The sequence below is a fragment of the Musa acuminata genome, chromosome BXJ2-1, assembly GCF_036884655.1.
Source record: "Musa acuminata AAA Group cultivar baxijiao chromosome BXJ2-1, Cavendish_Baxijiao_AAA, whole genome shotgun sequence".
Taxonomy (NCBI): domain Eukaryota; kingdom Viridiplantae; phylum Streptophyta; class Magnoliopsida; order Zingiberales; family Musaceae; genus Musa; species Musa acuminata.
Genome location: NC_088338.1, coordinates 9,225,103 through 9,234,794, shown reverse-complemented (window position 1 = coordinate 9,234,794; position 9,692 = coordinate 9,225,103).

The following is a 9,692-nucleotide window of genomic DNA, read 5'->3' as shown; positions in this document are numbered from 1 at the left end:
TATATATATATATATATATATATATATATATATATATATATATATATATATATATATATATATACTCTTTTTTTTCTCAAAGTTAAGTGGTAGAGATGACATTTGATTTCTGAACTTGTTATCGATAGTTAATGCATTAACCAGCGAAACTATTTGACATCTCTCGAAAGTTCATGGAATGGTGTTTCCAAGCTCAATTTTGGTTTGACATATGAGTATGTATATATAATGCTCCATTAATAAGAATAACAAAATATTAATTGATTGCGGACTGAATTCTTAGATTTTCCTTCTTTAATTAAAATAATACTAATAATAACGATGATGATAAGAAGGGTAATTAAGGGTGTCAATGAATCGAGTCAACTATCGATTCAACTCGACAAATGAAAGCATCCAACTTTCATATCTAAATTTGACCCGGCTAATGTGTAGCCTCACCTAATCCAAATGAGCGATGCAATGAGCAGATCGAGTCAAACTATATCAAGAGTGATGACATGATTAATCTTCTCCAGCAAAGTTTCGACTTGCTTGCACAGCTACAAATTTTCATGCGGCATGAACTGATTAATCCAATAATGACATAATAATCCAAATACGACATATTTAAATCATTAAATTTGATTAATGGTCGAGTCATGCTTTAAAACCTTAGTCGATGATGCTAACCTCACCAACTAAGCGTATGAATTGTATATACGTAATCATTATTTCATCGGGTGTGAAATGTCGATTTTACACTTATAGGAAGAAATAATTAAAAAAAAGGGAGAAAAATAACTAGAATCATATGTGTTTTTAATTGAATCAAACGATATCAATTATATATAATTATAATTATACTATATTCTTTTTGTTTGTTTTAACTAAGGTTGCCACTTGGAAGGCAAATTCGTCACTATTTTTACACCATTGAGCGATAGAACCATGCCACCCCCGATGAGCTCATTTGATTTTGACTTAGTTGTCTCGACCTCGAATAATATATAGGAGGTCTTTCATATTTCAATTGAATTTGAACTAACTATTTTTATTAAAGATTATCTCTGTTTTCCTCTCCACTTTTATCATGACTTTGTAATACAATAAGTTTTTATTTGCTCATATGACATTAAACTCTGGGCATTATCTCAGGATTTTCATTGAGAAATGTCAATGGCTCCCTATTACCTCGATGCTAATCTTATTGTTCTGGTTATATGACATGTGCATTAGAGGTTCAACATATTTTCTATTTACTCGCTTTGGCCAGGAGGGCTTCAACATTAAAACAAGTTAAAACAATATATGTTTTTATTTGTTTGATGAGGGAATGGTCGATAAACGTCCATTAAAAAATTTTTAATGCCTCCTCAAGATTGCACAAGTTGGAGGAGGAAGAGCTGAAAGACATTAAAGTCTCAGTTAAAAGTTAGAAGTCGAAGGAGTTCAAAAGCAAAAGTCTAAATGTTCTGAATCGATTAAAGATTAGGCAACAAATGAAACTAACTCACAATTTATACGAGCCAAAGACAACTCTCGAGTTAACTTAAGTAATCATTTGACTACTCGTCGATTCAAGTAGCAGGTGATGCAATACCATTAGAATGACTAAGAGTTATAGAGATCATTAATACCATATTTCAAAATCCAAATAGCTTTGGTAATTGACACATGAAAGCATACAGAGGTGCCACATAAGAAGGGTGAAGTTATCGTTACAAGGTCTCATGAATCAAATCTAAACGATTATCACATAATGACCAAAACGATATACTTGCAAGTGAGAAAAGCAATGGTGACATCTCGCACGTATAGACAAAATGTGCAAGGAAAACCACAATTTTAATCGATGAACCACTCAAGCCAAGAGTCAAGCCTAATAGTATGATCAACATGGCCTAAAGTGTTATCTATAATGATAGCATAATCAACATGACCTAAATTGCTTTCTATCATGACAATACAACCAACATGACCTGAAGCACTTTCTACTATGACAGCACAACCATCACGGCCTAGAGCACTATTTATAATGATAATATGATTGATATAGTTTGAAGTGCTTTATATAATGATAGCGCAATTGACACAGTCTGAAGCATAGTAAGCACTCTCTACGATGATAGCATGACTAACATAACCTAAAGTACTCTATATAATGCAGTTTGAAATATCTTTCTCAATTTTATTGGTATTAATAGCTCACTAAAGGTTTTAGCCTCGACTCGCTACACTTATAAGGCATGGCGGAAAAGATGGGAGGGGGGGGGGTGAAATAATAGAAAAAATAATAAATTAATCAACATCTTAATATTATATGATCAATACCCTAGTACTATATCTAAATACTTTCACAACTAACAAAACAATGCTCTCCGATATTAATGCACATAAATGAGTATAACAATCCTAGAGCCACAAAATAAAAGGCTTATGTGCCTTCCAAAACATAGAGCAATTTTCAGTTTGTATTTTTACTTTTATCGTTCTTAATACTTTATCGACATCTTAACTCTTAAGTTAACTTAATCATTGGATGAGTCTTATCAAGTATGCCCTCGATATAATTTTATAATATTAAATATTTTATAGATTCAATTATTCCCGACACTAATAAGAGGCAAACACGAAATAGGAATTTGATTGACTTAATCAATATTTATCTCAGATAATCAAATTTTAACTTAATAATACTTTAGAGAAAATTACTTGATATTCAATAAATAAGAGAAAAACTATATATACTAAATTGAGATTAAGAGAAGGGAGTAAGATTACATAGAGTAAGAGAAGGGGGAGACAACCTCTGATGAGCTAATTAGATTTGATCAGTAAGATAAGATGAATTCTAAGATAAGAGGTTAAGACAATGTATTAACTTATTAAGAGGACAAGACAATAAGATCGAGTGAAATTAAATATAAAGTTTGAAAATAATGTATAAACTACAATAGTTAAGCTAATCATATGTATTATTTCTCATTGGATATCACCGTGTATAAGGAAGTATATAAGTGATAAATTTAAGGACATTTGTGTTAGTCAAATTGAGATTTTTCATAGAGTCCTAGACCCGAAATCAAATTGGAACTAAATCCGTTTGTTTCCCCAGAAGGGTCGGCAGAACACGATGGCTTGCGATGGCAGTATGCAGGGCGTGGGATCAAACTCGAGTCCCCACCTAACCAGGTCGGATTCCTGAACCTAGTTCACGTTCTTTCATGCAACAGTAGTTGAAACCTACCCCGCTGACTACCCCTTCCACATCATGAAAGAAACTACCAAATTATTACGAACTTAACTGGTTTTACTAAGTCGTGTGTCACTCTTGCATGTCCGTCCGTAAAGGTCGATCTCTTCAAAATCTCTTATAGCCCCTTAGGACCACAAAAGAGAAAACGAATTAGAAAAAATATTTCACTTGGGATCCACAAGTAATTATTTCAAGAAACACTTCATAGTTAATGCAAATTATAAATAAACTTCAAAAGCTGTGAACGGTCGCACAACAAAGAGTTCAAAATGATCTACTATATACCGAAATGTCCATAAGTATCCTCATGACACAATCTTCATGCACAAGCCTAAAGCGGCCACTAAAGCCAACCAAACTAGGGTTGCTAAGTCTATTGTCAATCCTTACATGTTGTGCAAAGCATAAATAAAACCGAAAGATACGGACATACATGAGCATTACATCAAACACCATGTTTCTAATTTTATCAGTGACATTCTCCCCCCACTTATTTATTTGGCATCCTCGTTGAAACATTTGCAGATTCTGCATCTCTTCGTCTTTGCTAAGTCTTTAATCTTCTACTTCAACTATAATACATCTCTTGGCTCCCAACTGCACTCCGCCACTATTGTTGAGTAATTGAACTTTAATCCGCCATGCTACTTCAACTCACCAATGACTTTAACTCTCTGGTGTGAGGTCGGCTAAGTTGTGTTAATCCCTATTGATTCTTGCAATTCCCTCATATGAATGAAAAAATTTATCCTTGGTATGCACTAGTCTCTCAAATACCTCATAACACTTGAACCGAGTAAATGCTTGTTGGAGTTTTAATGAGCATTGTCTCGCAAACTTTGAAGTTTTTTTGTCCTTCCTCCATAAAATTTGCCCATTAATTCTTTTTTCACTTAGTTGTCACTTCCAAGTAGGTTTGCATTACTTCCACTTTTGATTGACATTCTGTTAGGAAATAAAGTAGACAATCTACTCTCAATAACATCGATCACCATTGGCGAGGATTTGATAACAATTATCTTTCATTATCTTTCTTCAAAGAGTCTTTGAACATGTCCAAAGCTCCTTTACTGAATAGATAAGAGAATTAGGGTAGTCAGTTTTGGTCATTCTCTTAAGAGTTGAAAAGGTAAATGTTACTTAAGTTTGCTTGTCTCCTCGAGGGTTGTACTCCATGCATCAAGCTGGTTACTAGTCTTCACCCACTCTTTGCTCACACTTTCGAAGCACTTGAAGTATTGGTAATCCTTGTATTGAGTTAACTATTGTGATTCACATTCTCAATGTCATCAAACTTCTGAAATGTAAGAAGTTTTTACCCTAACTTAGGGCAAGTTTCTAATAGTTTTGGTCGCCTCTTGGATTGTATCATCTTCTTCACCATTTGTGTCGCCTACTCCTGAGTAGCAAAAGTATAACACCGCGTACTATCTATTTTATTTCTTAGTTGAGCACTCTTACAACAACCCAAAGTCCTCAACTTTTGGCTATCTTAATGAGAAACTCGTTGACACCGGACTCTTTTTTGGCTATCTCTGCCTTTTAGTCTTGTTTGAGTACTTAGAGTTTGCCTCTGTATTTTCTATCTCCTCGGCCTCTTTTATCACCAAGCGCTCTCCCTCGATAAGACCAAGGGATTGATGACTCCATGAAAGTCCCGTCTCTACAATACTATGGCGTTGTCATACCCATGGTCCTAATATTCATTGTCTCGCATCTACATATCTTTCTTTACAATCGATAGATCTGCCTCTGTGGGTAGTCTTTCGAGTCCACCTCCATTTTAACCGATACTTGATTTTGGGTAGCTAAGTCCCTCTACACTTGTCGTTGCTTCCTCGCCCCTTTCGACCACCTACTTCAACACCTATATATTCTTCGAGTAATTCCCCTTTGTCGATGGAAAGATAGATTGTAACTCTAATACATGGCTTCCGCCATCAAGTTGCAGGGGCTCACATTAATTTTATTCTCCTTAGTTTCCTTGATAGCAACGTTCGCTTACTTGGCCTTGTCCTTTGACTTTACGGACTCCCTTAAGTGAATATAAGCTCTGGAGTAGTCCAACTCTCCAAACGCCCTAATAATATCTCAGTATGATTAAGTCCCTTTATAGGACTCATTGGTACTTGCATTCGAACTCCTCCCTTAATGGTATATAACCCCCAAATACCGATAACCAAGACTTTCATTTGATGTAAAATTCGATGCATACACGGAAAACTCGCCTCTGCAGTACCATGACATTCATTTATTGAATCCATAACCCTTTTTGTCATCGTATTGTTCATCGATATGAAGCTCCCAATAGCTCACAATCATACTTTCGTATGATATAATCTCTCGCGGGATTAGTTTTGTGTGTATCATATTGCCACAAACTATTCTACCATAATCTACTGCACCATGTCATCTCTTGGTGATATTTTCATTACATTCTGATCATTATGGGATAAACTTGGACTATGATCTCTTCATGCATGGCCTTTTCCAATATATTACAATGCTTTTTCTACCTTCGATTGTATTTTCTCCTTTGATAATCAACGTTCGTCCACCTGCCCTCGAGCCACATCCAGACGAAGCATGACTCTAGGATAGTCCATCGCTTAGCAGCTCCTGAAGTCCATCGACTTCGCTGAAATTGTTGTACCATTATTTGGATCTAGGCCTCTACCCCCACTAGCATAATCTTCATTGTGCATTGCTTCCTTCATGGCAACTTGAATGGTAACAATGTGGTGTATTTTTTTAAGAGTACCCGCCTTCATATCCTCTTGTCCAATGCTAAGGCCTTCTAACCCCAACTTCACATTCGCAAGTTGAGTCGCCTTGGTTCTTCGTCAAATGCATCTCCGAGATAAGGTGCGTGTGTCTCGAAGTTCCCTTCATCTTTGCCACCATGCAAGATGAGTATGCTATATCAGAATGAGGGACCCATGGAACAACATGATCGTGCTCTTGCCTCTACAAAAGTTCATATTCTTGACCTCCGTCTAGGAAAGCATTGTGCTTTCGCTCCATGTTTCATCTTCTATGTCGACTTCCGTCATACAGCTTAGGTACTTCACCATGTTACACATAAGTTGCTCCGCTTCTTCATTTACATTGAGTTGTTGGTGGCTCTCATGCCCACCATGGGTCAACCCTCTATTAGGTCCGATCTCCATATCGGCTCTAAGTGTGCCTTTATTTGGTATTGCCTTATGTTGCTCCCCACTTGATCTCGCAATGCATTAATCAATACATTACCTCATGCGATATCATGTAATGACTCTATAGGGAAATCTAGGAGTGACATCATATGCGCACCGGAAGAACATTAAAAACAAAATCTTCAATTTCCCAAAGATGTGTTCGTCGTCATGCGAAGATTAGTTCGCAAAATCGTGAAACTTAAAACTACGTATATAAAATATTATGTTACCTAGGGAGATCATATATCTCTGAATCCCTATAGATCTATAGGAGAGGGTGAAGGAGGTTAAGCGTCCTCCTCTCTAGCAGTGATCCACACAGCAAGGTTACGACGATGCTCCTCAAATCTCTAGATTTGCTATTCGAGGAGGAGAAGGGGAGAGGAGAATAAGAGATGAGAATCTAAAAAGGCTCTAGCCTATGAACCATTAGTTCCCTCCTATTTATAGAGGTCTCATGTCAACTTAACCCTAATGGATCCTACCCTATTGGGTATTAGATCTCCATCCAACTACCCAAGCCTATTAGATTAGTGGATCTCTATCCAATAATCTCTCATTGGCTCTTATTGGATCTCATCCATATGATCCAATAATTCAGGGGCTTATTGGATATCCAATAAGATAGAGGCTCCGACGGATATCTCATATCTGAACATCTACTCATCGCAATGCCTATCATATATATGTGACCCTCTAGGCCCAATATTGAGCTGGCCGTGAGTCATACATGTCATAATTCCTTCTAGCTTAGTGAATTATTATCTCAATAATAATTCGCTCGACTCATCGACTGCAAACGTACTAGGCCACAATGCTGCAGTCCGTAGACGATACAAGGGAATCCAATTCATTGAACCTATCTATCCTCAATTACCGTAATAATATAGTCTCTCATCTATCTAATATCCTAGAGACTGTATACCAGGCATAGTGCTGTTAGACATATACGATTTCTACTTGAGTCTCGTTATAATCAGATTCTCCTAGAGAACTCTTTCTCTCTCAATTCGAATGACCCTGACTAGGGATTTTTCTGAGTAAGAATACATGAGATATTCCTCTCATAACATCGATAGTGGATGATCCTCTATTGACACTCAATAGCCCTTGTAATGTTGGCTATTACTCCCGATGACCGGCTATGCTAGATCTAGAACCTCCTGACCCATAAGTCTGGTATCAAAGAATGAAGAACTTATACATGACATTCTTGGTATCTCAAGTCTAAGGACCAGATATACCACTGGAACTACGGAATCACTGTCTGATAATAAGGTATCATCAACCATCCAACATTTTGTAAGCGGATCAATCAGTGAACTCATTCTCCAATGAGCACCCGTACTGTATCCCTAGTGTCCCCATACGAGCAGCTATAAGACCATCTGTATCCATCATATGAACGGGTATACAACACACTAGTTTGTCCGATTATCTTAATGTCCCTCTCGAGTAACTTATGACCGGGATTATTTAGGATTTGTGTTTAAAGACGAATTGGTCTTATTATCGTGATCTTATCACGATCTGATTCTCATTGCACAAATCTATGGACATCACAATATATGTATATACAACAATCAATATAAAGTAATAAAATATCAAAATATAATAAGCAAAAAAGACTGCATGTCAAGTCACACGTGCCATCACTCACTTGATTGGCTTGCAGGGCACCTATGACTAGCATACTCCTTGTCGCTTGCTCAGTCCGTTGGGCTTTGTGGAGTTGTTGTTTTGAGGTACTCATCCTTAATATATGTGGTCCATTGCATATGATTCTCCCTTTGAAGAACCATGACTTATCTCTCCCGAATATCTATCTCTTCACATCATTCCCTCTGGAAGTTTCGGAGACCATCATCCCCTTGTACTACTCCACCTTGCCGAACAAATTGTGCATTATTATGCCTCCATAAATGCACTTACTAGATTGCGACTCCTTGCTAATACAACCCCAGCGATATCTCTTAAGGTGTAGCAACACGTTGAACTTGCTGCACACTTTATCCTCTTACGGATGGATCTTTCTCATGCCGGAAGAGAAAGTTTTAATGCTATATGGTGCTTGTTATGATCGTAAAGGTACTAGGGGTGAATTAGTGCTTTTGAAATAAAATTTCGATTTGAAAGTTCAATCAATAAATCTGTATTAAGAATGTGATTAATAAAAAAATGTAAGTAAGGATAGCTTAGTAAGTAAATTAGTATACAATAGTAAATCAAGGCAGGAGAAGAAATGCAAATCGATTTATAGTGGTTCGGTCGTCCGGATCTACATCCACTTCCGATTCCTTTTCCCTCGAGGCTATTGGTTTTCACTACTGATCTTCTTTTCAATGGATGAAGATCAACTACCCTTATTTCAACCCTTTCTTCTTTTTATAGGCCTAGGAGAGAACCTTCACTCCTCTCTTTTACAAGAAAACTTCACACCGCCCTTACAATGACTTCTAAACTTAAGAGAATGAGACTCAACACCTTTCAAGAGAGTTTACACACTTCAAATCACAAGATTTTCATGCTTTCACCAAGTAAGCATGAGTGAGGTATTTACTGATCTCAAATGACTTTAAAAATGGAGTCAAAAATTTTAATTCTCGGATTTTCGAGGTACTGGCGGTACTACAGTCGTACAGAGCTTGAGAACCTGGGCTCTTGTGGTACCATCACTTGCTTAGGCGGTACTACCGTTGACTTAGGCGGTACTACTGTTGACACTAGCAATACTACCATCAAGATTTTTGGAAAAAGTACAATATATGCTTTCTAACTCACAAGCGGTATCACCACTTGGGCCTAGCGGTATCATTGCCTACCTAATCCCAGGTCACTGAATTGACATTTCAATAGGCTCAATTTCCTGATTCAAGTTTAATGGATTTCTAATTAATTTGACATGGTTACGATCCAAAACTAACTTAATTAAACTCCAAACCACTTTAATTAAGACTTAACCACATATGAAGCCGCCTTAACATATTGTTCGGCCTTGAGCACTATCAAGTATAATTGCCATTCATATAATAAATGATTCAAAATGATTTATTACATATCAAAATGCTTATAAGCGTCCTCATAACATAACCTTCGTATAAAATTACAAGTCTGAAGTGACCACCAAAATCGATCAAAACTGCTAAGTCTACTATCAATCCCCTGTAAAATATAAATAAAATAAAAAGATACAGACATATTTTAGCGTTACATGAGTATTTCATAAAATATCATATTTATAATTTTGTCAGTAGAAC